This window comes from Cetorhinus maximus, chromosome 17 (assembly GCF_964194155.1).
Source record: "Cetorhinus maximus chromosome 17, sCetMax3.hap1.1, whole genome shotgun sequence".
NCBI classification, from domain to species: Eukaryota; Metazoa; Chordata; class Chondrichthyes; order Lamniformes; family Cetorhinidae; genus Cetorhinus; species Cetorhinus maximus.
In genome coordinates, this window is record NC_135895.1 from 58876706 (window position 1) to 58894576 (window position 17871).

Here is a 17871-nt window from a genome sequence, read left to right on the forward strand (position 1 = left end):
AGTAGCCTCGCAGAGCATTTTCAATTTCAAGAGTTGATTCCAACTGTACTTTCCACTGAGGCAGGTGAACTCTGTGCCTTTGATAAATCGGGCCTAATTTCCCAAAAGCACAGATTGGAGGCACAGAAAAATAGTTATATAATATGTTGTCTCAAATTTGGCTGTCCAAAAACCAGACATTTTTACGATGTGCGGTACATCAATTTTAATTGGAAAAAAAATGTTTTAAACTTACCTGGGCAATTTAGCTAGGTGCTGCATTGGCGCGGTTTGGGGCCAGACAACGTATCGGCTTTGCTGTTTCATGCTCTGGTCTATTCCTGCACTCCCGAGTGACCCTTGACCCAGACCGCCCAATCCAAAATCCGGCAAGATCTAAAATCCGGCATGGCCTTTGTCCTGAGGTGCCAGTTTTGAGACACTGTACCTGTATTAACCCTCATAGACAAACAACAGCTCAGAGATGAATGAAGGGTGGCACTTAAAAGGCCACAAGTCTCTATGAGCTTCACTAGCAATGCAGCCTGTTGTATGGCTCAGCTAGTAGCACACTCACCTTTTAACCCAAAATGAGTTCAAACCCCCATCCAGAAAATTGAGCATAAAATCTGCACTGATACTCTGGTGCAGTACTGAGGGAATGCTGCACTGCCAGAGGTGTTGTCTTTTGGATAAACCAAGGCACTATCTGCCCCCTCATGTGGAAAGATCCCATGACATTATTTTGAAGAACAGCAAGAGCGTTCTCTCCATTGTCCTGGCCAATTTTTATCCTTGACCAGTATCACTAAAGTAAATTATCTTGTCAAAAATAGCAATGTGATAATGACACTTTTTTTATAAAATCGACTGCTGTACTTAGTATATTATAACAGTAGATACATTTCAGATGCACTGTAAAGGGCTTTGGGTGTCCTTGGGTCATACAAGGCATTATATAAATATTAGCTTTTTGTTCTTCTCTTATGCTAAAAGTTCCTACATTCAGACAATGTTGCAGAGTATGCCTCCTCTCTTTGGACTTATTCATATTAAAAGTGGGTTTAATTAGGCCATAGGGAGAATTTTTTGTTTGTAGCATTGCCATGTTGAGATTTACCTTCAGTTAAATTATAAAAGGAACAACAATCTTGGCAACTGACTTAATCACCTTGCATGATTGATATGTGATGCCATGTAAGAGGAGACATCAAAGCGCTAAAAGCAGACATTAATACTGTATCATGAGAAGCACAGTTGCTTTTATCTCCTACACCTCAAAGCAGTCTTGATGCCTTTAGGCAGGGTTGGTCCACGTTGTCCCTCAGGAAAGACAGCCAAAACTGGAAAATATTTGGCATATGCAGGTGGGTTAGAAGTACTGGACAAATGCTAAATACACACATTAAAGCTTAATTCATGTTAAATATCTAAATTTAAGCGATAGATTTTGTTGATGAAATAAATACCACTTTAATGGACGTTTTCGAATCCTGATTGCAATTTCATCTGTAAAAATACAGCAAACATGCGACCCCCTACCTATGACTGCATCTACTATTTCCCTCCCGACAGCCTGCATCACCCTCTCTAAGCATCCTGCCCTCAGTGCCCAGCAGTCTGCTTCTGCTAACCCTCATTTCCATCTCCAGTGGTTCATCAGAGAACCTGAGGGAACTTAAAGCTACTGATTTCTTGGCTGGAGTGGAGAGAAAAGGATACTGAAAGTTTTATTGCTTTTGACATTGCTGCTATTCTTTGTGCTGTCAGGATGTGACGCTGTACTTTAGCTGCAGCAGTAGTACAATACCTATCAGGAGCTGCATTACTGCTTTAAATCTACAGCAATTGCTTCCTGCTCCCAGACACCATTATTTCTGGAGTCCCCAAGGATCCTTGGCCCTTCCTATTTCTCCTCTACATGTTGTCTCTCGGCAACATTGTTGGAAGAAACGTCAGGTTCTACCTGCACACTGAGAATACCCAGCTCTGTTTCACCACTCTCAGTCCGTCCACAGCTTGTGTTGTTGGACTGCTTGTCCAACATCCAGTCCTGGATGAACCGAAATTTCTACCGATTAAACATTTGGAAGACCAAAACAACTGTCTTGGTTGTGGATACAAACTCTACCCTGGCCAATGTCTCGGGCTGAACTAGGCAGTTAACATTCTCGCCATCCTATTTGACAATAAAGCTGAGCTTGCGATCTTGTTGTCCTCCGCATCACAGAGACTGCCTATGTCTACTTCGTATAATATTGCTTGTCTACATCCCTACCTCAGTCCATCTGCTGCTGAAACCCTCAATCATGCCTTTCATGCCTTGACTTGATGGCTCCAATGCTCTGCTGGCCAGTCTACAATTTTCTATCCTTAATAAGCTTGAGCTGATCCAAAATTCAACTGTCCATATCTTGACTCTCACTAAGGCCCTTTTACCTGTCACCCCTGAGTTCACTGATCTACCCTGGTTCCTGGCCCACCAATGACTTGATTCAGCCTCATGTTCAGGTCACTCCAAAGCCTTACCCTTCTCCTGTGTGACCTCCTCCAGCCTTGTGGCCCTCTGAATACTACGCATTCTTCCAGTCCTGGCCTCTTGAGTGTTCCTCGCTTCCTTCACCTCACCATTAGCAGCTACACCTTCAGCTGTCGCAGCCCTAAGTTCTAGAATTCCTTTCCCAATTCTCTTTGCATGTCCACCTCTCACACTGCTTAATGCTTATTTCTTGGACCAAGCTTGAGGAAACCTCTCCAGATGTTGTTGGCTTTGGCTCAGTATTGATTTATGTCTGGGTGCATTCTAGTGAATTGCTCTGGGTCATTTTTGTCCGTTAAAGGAGCTTTATTAATTTAAGTTGTGTAACAATGAGGGCCCCAGCATAAAACTGCAGTGAGTTTTCTACTAATAAGCCAATCGACAGGTGGAGAATTCAACCCAAGGTGCTTATTTCAGGCAGAGCTCAAGGGTCCAAGCAAGAAAGATTGCAAACCTTTGTTACGTTGAATTCCTTCGCTTTATGCAAGACTAGGAGTTTCATCGAAGTAATATTGTGCTTTGTGAGAGGACAAAATTGACATTTGTACTTTACCCTGCAGCATTAATGCCTCCAGTCAGTTTGTGGTCTGGAATGCATGCCTTTACACTTGGATGAACTTGTAAGTAGGTTGCAGCATAAAATCAAAGAGCAAAAGAAGGAGCAGAAAATGGAAGAGGTTTATTTGTAAAAGGTGATTTGTAGTTGGGTGGAGGCCAAAGTGGGCAGCAAACTTACTGTGGCAGCATGAGGCCTGGAAGAATTTAACTCGATCTCCCAAACCTCAGGGCAACAAGACAAGTCAATAAAAATATTTTTGGCAGACCATAACTTTTGTGCTCCTTCTGGCCTTGAATCGACTGAACTTCCCATTAGATTGGCCTGACTGGAAAGCCATAGCCACTGCTCCTTACCCAAGCCTTCAACACAATATAGAAGGAATTTTCCACCCACCTGAATTCTGCTGATTGGATGGACTTAAAATTACCCCTTAAGACTTTTTTAATATATCAAAATCTAAAGATTTCAAAGCTTTTCTATTCACTGGATCACTTCAATTTTCTTTAATGTATAAAGGCTGAGTTGAAACTTTGGGATACCTCTTCTAGTTTATTTTTGCCGCCTCTTTACCAGATCTGTGTTCATCAACTCTTTCAGTGGTATACAAGTGCTGCTCCACCTGTTTGGGATTGGGGGGGGAGAAGAGAAGATAGGTCCCCTCAAATGGTAGGTTTGGCACTAGGTATTAACTGAAGCAGCTGGTGCCAAAGCACTTGCGTCAGCAAATGCTCCACCTTATGTAATCACTGAAGGCTGTTGCTTAATACACTCTCATGCAATGTCCTAGTTCCTGGTAAACAAAAAGGAATGAAAAACAAATATCTTTTTTGCCCATGTAGTATCTTCGTATCTTCAATAAGTTTTTAAAAATGAAATATTGAAGCTCTTGGAACCCTGTTTGCATGAATCCTCAGTCTTGGCCCTTGCTGTAATAAAATTACATACTTTGAAATTATCTTAAGAGTATGTTTGCTGTAATTTGGCCTTTTCATTGTCCTTTAAAATATTTCTTTCATTCCCCCCCCCACCGACTTCTTCCAAAAGGATTGACTCAGGAAGTTGATGTTTACATGGGCAATGACCATCCTTGCTTAATTTGCTCATGTGAGTATATTTCTTTGCAGACTTTCTACCTCACCTTGACAACTTAATTTCCTACCTATGTTGGTGTCATCGGCAAATTTAGCTACCATGCATTCAGTCCCTACATCCCCAAGCCATTGACATAGATTATAAATAGTTGAGGCCCCAGCACTGATCCCTGTGGCACTCCACTAGTTACAGCTTGCCGACCCAAAAAAGACCCATTTATCCTGACTCCCTGCTTCCTGTTAGCTAATCTATCCTTCATCCATTCTAATATGTTACCCCCTACACCATGTGCTCTTGAGTAATCTTTGATGTGGCACCTTATCAAATATCTTTTGGGAATCCAAGTGCACAACATCTACAGGTTCCCCTTTATCCACCTTACTTCCTCAAAAAACAAATAAATTAGTTAAACACCATTTCCCTTTCACAAAACCATGTTGACTCTGCCTGATCACATTATGATTTTCTAAATACCCTGCTATAATCTCCTCAATAATAGATTCTAGCAATTAATTTAATTTATTAATAATTGTAAGGCTTTTTTGGGACAGAATTGGCACTTTTCAGCAGGTTTTTAGGCCATTACCAAACCATTAATAAATCCCCTTGCCTGTGCTTTTTCTCTCCCCATGCTGAGATTCCAAACATATTATTAAATGACTAACTTTATAATTGGAAAGATTCCATAGTTCCTATGTAAGTTTGTTTACAGTACACTACTTTGCAACATTCTTGGAAGACTTTTGGTTTTGGGTGGAGTGGGGATGATGGAACATATGCCTAACTTTACCATAATGCAAAGGATACATAGATATCTAAATAAAAAAAGGGAGAAAGGGCTTGGTTTGGCCATAATAGTGTAATTTTTTATTCAGGGGATGGGTATTTGTTGCCCTTGTTCAGAGGGCATTTAAGTGTCAACCATATTGCTGTGGTCTGGAGTCATAGGCAGATTTTTTTCCCCTGAAGGACATTAATTTTTACAACAATCGACAAAGGCTTCATGGTCATCATTAGACTTTGAATTCCAGGTTTTCATTGAATTCAAATTCTGCCATCTGCCGTGGTGGGATTCGAACCCAGGTCCCCTTGGATTACTAGTCCAGCGACAATACCACTAGGCCATCGCCTCCCCCAGACTGTTGCAAAGGTGAAAGTTTTATTTTTGTATTTCTATTTCAAAAACAAACATTTAAAATACAATTTTTAGTTTAAAAATAAAAAGTGAAACAATATACCTATTTTTTTTGTGCTTGCCGCCTACGTTCAACTTCTATTTAACTTTATTTGTAGCTAGTCTATTTTTGTACCTTATTTTCCAATGCAAACTTTAATATATTTTTAAATTATTTTCTTTTATATGTACCATTGTTCATTTTTTGAAATAGGATCAAGATTTCTGAAATAGGATTTTTATTGTTCTAACAGTATAAAAGTTTTTTTTAAATCAATCAAAAGTCCAGAATGTAAAATCTGACAAAATTGCATTATAGCGGCTCACCCAAACAAGTAAACTTTGTGGCAGCTTTTTGCGGTTCGTTGCCATAGATGAATAAACTCTTCTGCATCAACTTCTATGTCTCCATTGCAAAGGCATCCAGTAAGTATGCAAACCTAGACAGAAACTTCAACACTGCAAAAGGTGTAGCTGTTTATTCAAATACTTTAACCTAAGATATTGCTGACAGGTAGTTTTGAGGGTGTTTCCATATATGTTAACATACATACCAACCTAGAAAAGCACTCAAAAGCTTATGCAGCTCCTCCTAAAAAGCTGACAACTCTCAAAGGAACAGCCCACCACTCCTAAACAGCCCTAGATATAGGCCTATGGCCAAGACCATTGTTTTAGGTTGACTAAATAATTTAAATTCCATATTTGTTATACACGATCTTAGAATTTTTCACCCATGTACAGCACAGAACCAGGGCGCTCAGCTGAAATGGCCTGTGCTGGTGTTTATGCTCCTTGCTCCACTTCATCTAACCCCATCAGCATATTCTTCTATCCCTTTCTCCCTCCTGTGTTTATCAAGCTTCCTCTTAAATGCATCTTCACTATTGATCTCAACTAATTCTTGTGGTAGCTCATTCCACATTCTAGCTACTCTTTGGACAAAAAGCCTGAATTCTCCTGAATTCCCTGTTGAATTTATTAGTGACTATTTTATATTCAAGACTCCCAGGTTCAGCCTACCCCATAAGTGGAAACATCATCTCTATGTCAAACTCTTGCATAACCTCAAGCACCTCTATTAGATCAACCCTTGGCCTTCCCTTTTTCTTTCTAGAGAAATTAGCTCCAGCCTGTTGGATCTTTCCTGATGGGTATAGCTGAAGTATCATCCTTGTAATTCTGTGATTTGATTCGCTTATGTGATAACTGAAACCCATTTTTCTTATCCATGACATCTGAGAGCATAATACCTTGACTGCAGTTTGACTTTGTGCCTGGTTGAAAAATCGGGATGGGCATAAAGGACTTGTCTTAGTGCCAACCTGCTCTGCCTGGTCACCTGCATTGTGAGCACTGCCATATTAGTATAAATGGCCACCCAAAATAGGCGTGAGGCTCTCATTAATGTAAGAAAGCTGTCTAATGTTGATTGAAGGACCCCTCTGTAAAATTAGTTAATGATGAGCAGAGCAAATGTGGGTCCTGTTCCGCTCAGAATTCTTCAGTGCCTGCAACATGGTGTTTTTTAAATCTCCACTCTCAAACATTTTTTTCCTGAGTTTGTATTTCGGCCACTGCCGAACGTTAGTCATTCAACAATGCGAACTGCCTCTAAAGGCGCAATAGGTGACTCTGAGATGAAGGATCAAGTGTGACAGGAGCATCAACTCCTTTTAGGGGCTGTGTTGACCTGGTTTTCATGAATGCAGCTGAGAATTGGCTGCATTCATGACAATGGCACTTGAGGAAATTAAATTCACTGGGCTACAGGGATAAAGCGCGTAAATGGGACTGACTGGATTTGGCTCCAGAGAGCCAGCATGGATGAGATGGGCCAAATGGCTTCCTCCTGTGTCATAATAACCTATTACAAAGGTGGCTTCTAGGTTTTTAGGCCGCTTATTTCCATTGCTAAGTATGGATCCAGGATGACTTTTTTTGCCTATGCTTATAGAGCAGGCAATGCACTTTCTAGCTTGTGAGCATTAACCTCCTGACCACCATATTGGAGGCTCAAGAGGGTAGTTTTTAGTGTCCAAAAATTGGATGCTGCTTTCTAGGCCAATAATTCCAGATAAAGTCTAAAGCATGACCACGTCCACCTGCTACTTTATAAGGACTTCATTGCCAAAAACAATGTAGGAGAATTTCCCTTGTTTACCTTACAACAGGCCACCATATTGCATGAAGCCAGATGGATGAGACTAAGATGCATCTTTTTTCTTACGCTACAGGCCCCTGATATGTATACCACCAAAAGTCAAAAAGTAATCCTAAAGCCACTGATGTCCGTGAGATTCGTCTGTTGTTGAGCTCACTAGGATCCTCCCTTCATGAGGATAGAAGTCAATCTGGAACATTAAGGGTATATCAGACATCACATTCTGAGGCTGATGAATAGGATTATCTCCAAAGCAATTTGGTGACTTTGACCATTGCTGTTCTCTTTCAAACCCCATGTCAACCTAGAGCAACAATCAAACATCAATGGTTGGATTGTATGCAATCAATTGCAAGATAAAGTGAAAGTGCTGTGTTATATTTGACTTACAAAATGTAGTATTGGATAGCTCGGGGTGCATAGGAGGCAAAATTCATCATTCTAAATTATTGGTTACTGCTCCTGTTCCCACACGTACATATTTGATACCAGTGTAAGTGCTGTTTACAAAGTCGTCTGCAACATACTCAGTGAAAAGAAGCATTTGCTTTTTACTTCATAGGTAATATGGTTATTTCTTGGTTGGACTTTGTTTTACTGGTCCTTTGCCTCACACTGTTCACCCTCCTTCCTTTAAAAAAGCACCTATTTTCATGATTCACAATGATATTCTAGAGAGCAAGTGTGTGGGAAAAGAATTGAATACCAAGGCATAATTAGCTGCAAAAGAAACCTGCAAACCTAAGTTGTAGGTTTTAGCCCTAGCCGGGTAGGGATTGTAACAATAAATCCTTTACATGAGATTTCACTGGGTCTAACGTGGTATTAATTGTCCAGGGCAGGTGGCTGGAAACATCAAGTTTGTACATTTCTAAATGCATCCAATCCCAGCAGCTTAGTGAATGGCATCAGCTGTAATTTTGCAGCTGTCCTTATTTTCAAGATGGTCATTGTACATGTCTTAATATTCCCAACAATCTTGAAGAAGTAGCTGAGATGGTGATCAGCAAGTAATAAGCTATCTGCCAAGAATCCCATTTAGAATACAACAAACCAATTCTTCATTACACAATCTCTTTCAGAATCCATTTCCCACTGCTTCATCTTAATAGTTATTTTAAAGAACTTTAAGTTTAGTCATTTTAAAAATGTAGTTGTCTTATCGAACTCTGAAATATTGAAATAGTTACAGTTTATAATATTGTCCTACCCTAGATTCCATGGCTCTTTGAAATTGCTAGCAGATTTCCTAAGGTGTGAACCATCCACAACACCATTCACAGCAAGTTAAAGGATGTACTTTATAAAGTGAGGAGCTTTATACCCTGTAATGCATCATGTATTATTCTGCTGCTTAAAGTATTGGGGTATGTTGCTTAAGATTACAAGTGGTAATTGTTCTATATGTTTGAAGTCAGTGGTTAAGGTAGCTAATGTTGCTGATTTCTTTTTCTTGGAAGCACTTCAAAGTCATAAAATCTAATTGCCAAATAATAAATGGAGGCTGAGGCGAATCAGAGATGAATTATTTGGTCAGGAAATTTTGCAGACTGCGAAGAACTTGTCAGTGTCTGGTTCCAGTTAGTAGCACATGCTGGTAATCTCCATGTGTTTCTCTGATTGGAGAAGCTGGAGCAGTTACATGGGATAAACAGAATCTGTGATTGGAGGAGCAGCTCTTCACAGACTGTCTCTCCTGCGCTCACTGCTCCTCCAATCAAAATAGACATGGGTGATCTTGAATTTTTTGCTCCATCATTTGAGGTTTTCAGGGGGGCTATTTGTGAGGCTTCCAGGGTGAATTTAGTATTTGGAACCCTAATCTTACTGTAGATTTTCTATCTTGTGATTTGGGAGACGAGAGAATTTGTTTGGTTAATTTCATTTTTCTCCAGATCACTGACTTACCTCAAGGACCTGCTCCTACAATGGTGTGCTGGATATAATTTTAGATGATGGGATGAGCTGGCAGAAAGTGAGTAGAGGCGATTTTTGTAAAGATGGAAGAACTTAAATCATAAGTTAGAAGTTCATATAAAAGCAAAATACTGTGGATGCTGGAAATCTGAAATAAAAACAGATAGAAGAGTCATATTAGATTCAAGATGTTGACGCTGTTTCTTTCTCCACAGATAATGCCAGACCTGCTGAGTTCTTCCAGCATTTCCTGTTTTTATTTAGGAATTCATATGTTGTATTTCTTCAGTTTTTTTTATCTTCAAAACTTTAATAGTCATGTCCCCTGAAGCAATTTAGATGATTTTCTAAAACCATTTCTATCACATCCAAATTAATTATTTTTGTACCTATGTCTTTAAATGGAGCTTTTGTCGCTATGAATTGAGTTTCCAAAATTTAGATATGCCAATTCCAGGAGAGAATGCAATAAATACTGTAAACATGCTTTCATTCTGGAATGACTGTGGGATCTCTTAATCTGTCTAGTCTGTTAGTTTTGAGAATCGATGTAATGTTAAAGCAGGTAGAATGGCTATAATGTGAATTTGTTGTTAAACCTTTTGATGTTCATGCCAGTAATTTGAAACTTTGCACAAGGGTTTAATTGTATCTAAGTGCTGTACAGTGTGTCCAACTCCAATTGCTCTTGGTTGATTATCTCAAATGTTCAAAATGCAGCCCATTAGTGAGGGGAAATTATGTCTTTAAAGCCCATTTATGTTGTTAATCAAATAGAAACTGTTTAATCTGCTCTCTTGGTCACCCCTTTACTGTAATGTAGTGATGCACAGCTTCTTTAATGTTCAACATGAAATGTGTCATCTATACATGTGGCAGGGATTTGTGTTTCTGCCGCAGGGATGTTATTTTTCCCCCTTTCTGAAGTGTTCATTTTAAGAAAACTAGAGCTACATTTGGGAAAAATACAAATCCTTTTTTGGGGCCCAGGGATGGTAGAGGAGAGTCAGTGGTTCCACTAACATTCCGCATGATATTAACCTTGTCCATCTTTTTTGTTTGATCTGTACTACCAGCAGGGAAAATATCATTGGGCTCAATAGAAAACCACCTTTTAAGGCAACTGTAGGAAAGTTTTTGTAATTTCAGAAATTGTAAAAGAGTTTTGCAGATGAAGTGCTAACGTGTTCATGCTGTCCTCTTCTCCTGGTAAATTCAATGCACTACTTTGGTAAGGAGCTTAGCTAACTAAAAACTTCCCCCTCCCTCATGCCCCCTTTCTCTCACTCCACATCCCACCCCCCCTCCCCCCCTGCCGTTGTCCTTGTCTCTCTCCATTCCGTTGAGCTCACCTCATCTCTTTCCCTTTGTCTCTCTCTGACCTTTGCAGTCCTGGTGAAATAAACTCAATTAATTGTGTAGTTCACCTTCGATTGGGACTCCTGGATCAAAAGCTAAATCCAATACTCAGTTGACTGATATCCATGTGCCTCAATATAAGGATTTGTGTATGCGCGGGCACATATTTAATGAAGGTTCAAATTGAATTCGCTTTGCATGAGAAAAGGGAATGCTGCTAGACGACTGACAGACAGCTAATGTGACTCTTATATTTAAAAAGGCTGATAGAACAAGTCCAGGGAATTATAGACCAATTAGCTTGATGTCAGTGGTAGGCAAGGTAATAGAATCCTTAATCAAAAAAACAAAATATAATAATATTCAGCACAGGTTGCAAAGGTGAAGGTCAGTCTTGATTAACCTTATTGAATTTTTTTGAAGAAGTAATATAAAGGGTAGCCAAAAGTAATGTTGTAGACAAGACCTTTGACAAAACCCTTGATAAGGTATGCCTAGTTGACTTTCGGCCGAGGTCAGCAGACAAGAAGCAGAATGGATAGCGGTTGGCTATCAGAAGTAAACAGTAGGGACTAAAGGTAGATTGGGAGCAAAGTGGATGGTCAGGAAGAAGACTGGTTTGGTATTGGTGGCATTATCCAGACTGGCAAAAGTTGGGAAATATCCTTGAGCTGATACTTTTCCCCCAATTTCATGTAAGGATTCTTGCCTGCAGGTAATGCCCATTAATAATGTGGAGACACTTTTTTTTTTCTGGTTATTTAAATGTATGGTTGAAAAACATGGACACGTATGCCTGAATTTCCAAAATGCATTTCTGGCAGGTGAATCAGACCTGCCTATTCAATTTTAAAAATCTTTAAAATTGTTTGGTTCTGATGGATAGTATTAATTTCCGATAGTATAAGCCTCAACAGGTGGGAAGTCGCATGAGTGGTCAATAATTACTAAAATGTATCCTTGATGTCTTGGAGATGAGAGCCATCTGGACACGTGTCTCTAAATACATAAAAGGGCCAGAATTATTCAACTCTGCTTTAAAAGCAGCAGCACCCTAACTTGTTCTCTTGAGTACTATTCCTTTGGTTCCTGCTGGTAGAAGTCACAGTCACTGAATGTTGTAGGGATTAAAATAATAATGAGAGGAAGTTTGCCTTTATACTATTCCCTATAAAGGGTCAGGTAGTGCTCAATTAGGCGTCTCATATTTCTCCCTAGTGTGACAGTCGTGATTTTCAGAAGCTTTTTTCTCCACTGCCTCATTTCACGACACAGGCTACAGGATTTGAAGTATATGCTTTTTCTTATGGCTGGGTTAAGCAAATCAGCTACAGAAATAAACTTAACTACATGTATAATTTTAATACTTCCCATGTTGGGTGTACTGAGGACAAGTCAAAGGTATGATATACTAACTGCTACAATTTATGCCTTTTTTAAAAGCACATAATTGTTTCTATTCTAATTGAGGAAGGGAGTTTTTTCTATTTTTGAAAGGGTGAAGTGTGCTTTTCTTGCAGAAGGAACAGTTATTAACTCTACACTTTCTGAATTGCAATGAACAAGTCTGAGTGTTCTGTTAACCTTTTGTGGGGGTGGGCAAGTAAAGCCTTCAACCTATCAATGTCTGTCAAAAATTGCCCATCAGCAAAGTGGGGTAACTTCAGTTGATAAATATAGATAAGTTGTGAATGCGAGTCATAGAAAGATTCCAGGTTTGATTGTGCAGAATTAGCTGATTTCTGTCAATTTGAGGATCAAACTACTTAGCATCCTTGAACTATGAATTAGTCAGGGATCCCACTCCTATCTACTGTTAGAAAATGTGCATGTGTGGATGTTAGATGATGCATCCATAAATGTTCATAGTTTAAAATCACTTTTTAAAAAAAAAAAAATAGCTATTTGGAGGAGGTGCCAAAGGACATCCGACTCCCACGGGACTATGCCAAAGCTGGAACTTACACTTTCAGGGGCAAAGCAAAAAATTGAAGGGAGAAAATGTGATGCTTCCATACCTTCTTGAGTGGGATAGAAATAAACATGATTTTTAAAAAATAAAACAAGCTAAAATCCTTTTTTGAGAGAATATGGTTAGAACATGGTTAATTGCTGAGCTTTATTCTTGGGTAGATTTGTGAAGACTCAAACAAAGTATTGGGATTATTTTATAAATGCAAATTTATAAAATGACTGGAACTTATCGGAGAGTTCAGCAGGCACCGAGTTGCAGCCTGATACCTGCAGTTACACAGGCTGTGCCACTGACCCTAAATAATTAACTGGTTTAATTATGCTCCTTGTCCTTTCAACCAACTTAATACTTGGTAGCCAAAAGCAATAAGCATGCTATTTTCTTGCCATTCTTTAGATTGCTTCAGTCTTTTTAGTTAACCTTTGTTTTAACTTAAAAACATATTCAAATGCTTTGTGAGCTAACCGAGGCTACTTTGAAAAATTTCATGTTTCTGGTTGGAGCATTTTAAATAAAACTTGTACAGTTCCAAAACACGGGTTGACTGTTGCACTATAATGTGGCTATATAAACTTAGTGGTTTCCCAAAAATATGGACATGAAGGTGAGGCTAAATTGTGACATTTATATTGGAATAATGAATGGATTAATTCAGTGTACTTTGATGCCACAAAATAAATGAAACCTAACGATGCAATCTACTCCTGATAATTCACCTGCTCACTAATATCCTTTAGAGGAGGAGACCGGCTGACTCCACCCAGTGTAACCTGTGTTATTCCAGACCTCAGTAAGGTGGTTGACTCTTAATTGCTCTCTGAAATGGCTTAGCAATCCACTTGGCTGTATCAAACAGTTGGGGGGAAAAAGCATAATAAGAATAAAACGGAATAGATCACCCAACTTCGACCTAGGCATCAGGATTGGGCAAGACCAAAGACACATCCAGCTTAGTCGACCCTACAGTGTCCTCGTCACTAACATCTGGGGACTTGGTACCAAAATTGGAAGAGCTGCTCCACAGACTAGTCAAGCAACAGCCTGATATCTATATGATTCTGAGTATGATGATCAAGATACACCCCCGATTCCATTGCTGGGTATGTCCTTTCTCAGCGGCACCAGAGGTGGTGTTACATTGGTATACAGTTGGGAGGAAGTGGCCCTGGGAATCCTCAACACTCACTGCAGACCTCAAAGTCTCATGGCATTAGGTAAAACATGGGCAAAGAAGCCTCCTGTTGGTACGACATATTGCTCTCCCTCAGCTGATGAATCAGAACTGCTTCAAGTTGAACACCACTTGGAAGAAACACCGAGAGTAGCAAGGATACCGAAGGTATTCTGGATGGGGTGCATCAATGTCTATCACAGAGTAACTCCAGTAACATCACAATTGATCGAGTTGGCAGTGTCTTGAAGGAAATAGTGATGAGACTTGGCTTGGTACCGGTATTGAGAGAACTAACACGAGGGAAATAGAGAATTTATTATTTGTTGTGGGGCGTGGGTGTTGCTGGCTAGGCTAGCATTTATTGCCCATCCGTAATTGCCCTTGTCAGAAGGTATTTTGAAGAGTCAACCACATTGAACGCATTCTCGCCAGTCAACTTGCTGCAGATGCACTTGTCCATGACAGTGTTGGCAAGAGTGACCCCTGTACAGCTCTTGTTGAGGCAGAGTCCCATCTTCATACTGAGGGCAACTTCTGTCATTATTGTGTGGCTTTACCACCTTGCTAAATGGGATAGATTCAGAACAGATCCAGCAGATGAAAACTGGGCGTCTATGAGGTACTGTGGGCTATCATCAGCAACAGAATTGTATCCTGCGACAATCTATAACCTTGTGGTTCAGCATATCCTTACTCTGCCATTACCATCAACCGAGGGGACCAACCCTGGTTCAGGGAAGAGTGTAGAAGAGCAAGCCAGGAGGGGCACCTAGGTGTACCTGAAGACCACGTGTTTACTTCCCTTATTCTCGCATCCCTATGCCAATTTGCACATGGCTCGGGTAGTAATCCGGAGATTATAACCCTTGAGGACCTGTTCTTTAATTTAGTCCCTAGTTCCTGATAATCCCTAAACAGGTCCTCTTTCCTAGTCTTACCTATGTTATTTGTCTTGACGTGGACCACAACAACTGGATCCTCCCCTTCCCTCCCCTCTCCAATATCCTTTCAAGCTGGTCAGAGATGTCCCTCACCCTGGCACCAGGCAGGCAACATACCATGTGGGACACTCAATCCTGCTTACAAAGGATGCTATCAATTCCCCTAATTAGAATCCCTACAACTACCACTTGTCTTTTTTCTCCCCCCTCTTGAATGGCCTCTTGTGCCACAGTGCTGTGGTCAGCTGGCTCATCCTCCCTACAGCCCTGTTCCTCATCCACACAGGGAGCAAGTATCTCGTACCTGTTGGACAAGGTCAAGAGCTGAGGCTCCTCTGTTCCTGAACACAGGATCCCTCTACCTGCCTCACTTGCAGTCACACTCTGCTGACCCTGACCACTGACGAATTTGAGGTACTTAATCTACCGGGTGTGACCGCCTCCTGAAACAAAGCATCCAGGTAACTCTCCCCCTCCCGGATGTGCTGCACCGTTCGGAGCTCGGACTCCAGCTCATCAATTCTGAGCCGGAGTTCCTCCAGCAACCAACACTTGCTACAGATGTGGTCATTGCAGCTCGAAATGGGATCTGCCAGCTCCCACATCATACAGCTACAGCACATCACCTGCCCAGCCATCTCTACTTAGTTAATTAATTTATTAATTAGCTTGCAGTGTTTTTTTCTTTCAAATTTGATGCAGATTTCCTACCAACCAATCAGGTCACAGCTTTCCCGTGATGTCACTTTTTCAGTTACTCTGTGCCCTGAGGTCACCGCTCCGGTGCTCCTCCCTCCGAGTCTGCTCCCTGGGTACAAGGCCGCGAATCCCTGAGGTAAGATAGATTTATACTCACCGCTCCAGTGCTCCTCCCTCCAGGTCTGCTCCCAGGATTTACTCTCAAAGAAGAAGCGGTGCCAACCTAATAAAGCTACAACACAGGACTACATGTGTGCTAAACAGCAGAAGAGCATGCTATAGACAGGGCTAAATGATCCCACAACCAACAGATCAGATTAAAGCACTGCAGTGCTGCCACATTTGATCATGAATAGTGGTGAACAATTAAGCAACTAACTGGAGAAGTGACGAAATGAACACCAATCCTCCACAATGGTGAAACCCAGCACGTGAATGCAAAAGATAAGTCTGAAGTTTTTGCAACCACATTCAGCCAGAAACGCCAAATGGATTATCCACCTCTGCTGTCTCTAGAGGTCTCCACTATCTCAGATCCTGGTCTTCAGCCAATTTAATTCACTCCTCATGATTTCAATAAATGGCTGTAAAGCACATTGGATACAGCAAAAGCTATGGGCCCCAACAGCATTTGTCTGTAGTGCTGAAGACTTGTACTCCAGAATTAGCTGTACCTCTAGCAAAGCTGTTACATTACAGCTGCAACGCTGGCATTTCCCCAACAAGGTGAAAAATTGCCCAGGTATGTCCTGTCCACACAAAGCATGAAAAATCCAATTCTGCCAATACCAACCCACCAGACTGCTCTCAATCATCAGAGTGATGGAAGGTGCCATCAACAGTGCTATCAAGTGGCACTTACTCACTAGTAAGCTCTTGCTGATGTTCAGTTTGGGTTCCACCAGCATCATATGATGCCAGACCTTATTAGTGTCTTGGTACAAACCTGGGCAAAAGAGCTAAATGTCAGATGTGAGACAAGTAACTTCCATTGATTTCAAGCCAGCATTTGACTGAGTGCAGTACAAAGGAGCCCTAATGACATTGAAGTCAGTAGGAATCCTAGAGTCATACTCAGCACAAAGATGATTGTGTTTGTTCGAGCCCAGTCATCTCAGCCCAGGGACATTACAGCAGAAGTTCCTCATTGGCCCCATTAATCTTTGTCTGCTTTCTCAGTGACTGTCCCTAATTGCGGATGTTTGCCTGATTGAATAGTTTTCAGTTTCATTCACAATTCCTCAGATAACAAAGCAATTTATACCTGCGTGCAGCAAGACCTGGACAACATTCTGGCTTGGGCTGATAACTGGCAAGTAACATTTGTGCCAGGCAATGACCATCTTTAATGAGAGAGAGTTTAAGCAATTTGCATTGACGTTCAATGGCATAACCATTATCAAATGCTCAGCCAGAAACTTAACTAGACCAGCCACACAAATACTGTGGATACAAAGGTAGATCAGAGAATGAGTACAGTATTCTGTAGCAAGTGACACACCACTTGACTCCCCAGAGCCTTTTCACAATTGACAAGGCACAAGCCAGGAGTGTGATGGGATACTCTCCACTTGCTTAAATTGAGTGCAGCTCCAACAACAGCACTTGAGGAGTGACACCATTCAGGACAAACCAGCTCAATTCATCAGCAACCTATCTACAAATTCACTCCCTCTACCACCAATGCACCATGGCTGCGGTGTACTATCTATGTGGCAAAGCATCAAATCACCAAGGTTTCTTTGACAACACCTTACAACCCCACAACTTCTAGCACTTGGAAGAACAAAGGCAGCAGGTGCATGGGAAGATCACCACCTACAAGTTCCAAGTCTCTCACCATCCATACTTGGAAATATACCACTGTTCCTTCATCATCATTTGATCAAAATCCTGGAACTCACTACCTAAAAGCAAAGTGAGAGTACATTCACCATATTGACTTGCAGTGGTTGAAGTAAGCAGTTCACCACCTTCTTGAGGGAAATTAGGGATGAGCAATAAATGCTGGCCTTGCCAACAATGCTCACAACCCTTGAATGAATAAATGTGTTTTTTGTGCTTAAAAAAATTATTCAAATATTCAAATTAAGCAATACAAATTACATGGCAAAGCATGAACTTATTGCTTAAATTTTTTAAATATTTGAATGATCAGATCATATTAAGTGGCTTCAAATTGCGATGATTAGACAAACTACAGCAGTTTTAGTCTGGTTTGAGGAAAGTGTTTTTCCACACTAGTGGTGGAACTTGTGACCCAAAGTCATACAACATAGCAAAAATGACCCCAAGTACA

At 40.7% G+C, this 17871-nt stretch overlaps 1 protein-coding gene across 4 annotated transcripts in view; it reads left to right on the plus strand.

Annotated features, from left to right (window-relative positions):
• Positions 1-17871, plus strand: part of LOC144692429 (guanine nucleotide-binding protein G(I)/G(S)/G(O) subunit gamma-12) — a 103309-nt gene that overhangs the window by 56854 nt on the left and 28584 nt on the right. The window lies entirely within an intron of this gene.